Genomic DNA, 2,081 nt, shown 5'->3' with positions numbered 1-2,081 from the left:
TAATACCAGTATGTGACACTTTAATTGTAATATAGGAAATAACCCTTTTAAACATTTGCTAATTTTTATCAATTTAGTATGCTATGATACATAAATAACCAGTTTGTGCTCTAGATGTCTAAATATCAGAAGTTAAAGAAAATTTATAGTTTAAATTTTTAAAATAAGAATTTATTTTTCCTTGTTCCTCCTGATAATGTTTTAAAATATCACGTTGACAGGATTGATGAGAAAATTTTGTAAATGCGGGATAAAAACCATCTCTAAACATATCTTCAAATTTATCATCTTCTACTAATTTAAAAGGAAGGTTTTTAAGAATGATAAAACTGATTATGTATTTCCTGGCTCGGGCAGCATCATAATTCCAACTACCGAGACTACCAGAAGAAGAGGAGGATTCTAGCATTTGTTGTGTTTTTTTATGTGGCGTTTGACGTGGTTGGTGCCGCTCTTATGATGAGCTTGGAAAATTTGGCCGCACAACGTACATTTAGCCTTCTGGGCGAGGATCCTACCGTGTTCATCCTTAGTGACGTTTATCTTTTCAAAAAACTTCCACACATCGGATCTCTGCTTTTTAGGAGCTCTTGGTGCAGATTCGTCACCACCGAATTCGGGATTAACACCGGTAGGATCGGTAGGAGTAGCTATTATAGGAGGACCCATTTTAATATCGGTAGGAGATAGGTTTTGCTCTTCATAATCAGATTTGGAAGCCATTTGATAGAAGGATTAGAAAGTATAAGAGATTATTAGAGAGTATAAGATTGTATAAGAGAGTATTAGAGAGAAGTAGATGAGTTTTGGTGTGAGGAGAAGAAGTAAAAACCCTCATCTATTTATAGAGGCAGACAGCCTCCTAGGCAAATGACCAAAAAACCCTCACAAAATCGCCGTTTTAAACCATTTTAGGGGCAAATTGGCCGGGTCAGGCCGGCCCGGCCGTAACGATCACTTCCGTGATCGTTTTCGCCAAACGGCTGCCGGTCGCCGTCGAGAAGACCCGGGCCCGGGCCCTGACCCGAGTCGGGCCGGGTTTTGGCCAGGCCGAGCCCGGGCCGGTGGGCTCTTTGGACAGCCCTACATGAACCTTTAGTTATGAAACAAGCTGGCATGTGACGGGAGGTACTTTTTGGTTCTTATTCTGATTGGTTTAGTGCAAAACATTGGTTTAACATTGTAATCAGTAATTAGTTTGTTGCATGTGGGATCACCAAGAAATTTAGAGATGACTTGGATGATTTGGGTAAGATAGAGGAGGTAGAGTGGTCGATCAACGAGACAGTTGTTGAATTTTGTTGGTTATTATTATGAGATAGACACTCAAATTAGTGGTTGGATAATATCTAAGATAAGATATTCATATTCGTAATAAGTATAGGATTCTATCTCTAAGCCCTTTATATATAGATATAGGGTTTTTTATGATGGAAAAAAATGCTATAAACCTTCACAAAGCCATCATCTCCTTCTCGGACCAATTCATGCTTTATACGATAGTCGCAAGGTGATATGTGGAGGTTTCTCGCCGGTTGCACGGTGTGGTTGCCCTTCGGCCGTTGATCAAGAAAGGCGTGACGATCCTAGAGAAAAGATCTGAATCGGTAATCCTAAACTTATCGTTTATGTTGCCAAATGCAAGCTAGGTCTCTTTAATTCTGCTATGCATTATTTATGTAGTAGAACAACCCTATTGCATACGTGTAGTTATCTGGGTCCGATATTGGTACAGAGCAGCATCTAGAATCATTTGTTAGTTTCTTGATGGTTTTTTCGTCCCTAAAACAGAAAAGATGGAATTTTTATTATTAAAAATTAATTTTTAATTAAAAATAAATTTTTGGTGTAAAACTCCTATTTTTGACATTAAGGATGTTAAATCTGTAGTAATTTTTATTAAAATATTTTATGAACTAGTTGGCACTTGTTAATAAATCACAGATTTTTTTAATAATTTTGTAGATCTCTTTTTATTTTATTTTTTTAAAAAATATTTTTAATTTTTTTCTAAAATAAAAAGGACTAAATCCCTAGGCCCGGTGTCGGTGCTAGGGTGTCGACGGCGGTGGGTCAGTGGT

The sequence above is a fragment of the Asparagus officinalis genome, chromosome 7, assembly GCF_001876935.1.
Source record: "Asparagus officinalis chromosome 7, Aspof.V1, whole genome shotgun sequence".
NCBI lineage: Eukaryota > Viridiplantae > Streptophyta > Magnoliopsida > Asparagales > Asparagaceae > Asparagus > Asparagus officinalis.
The sequence above is the reverse complement of the archived record's forward strand: the minus strand, read 5'-3'. Positions refer to the sequence as shown.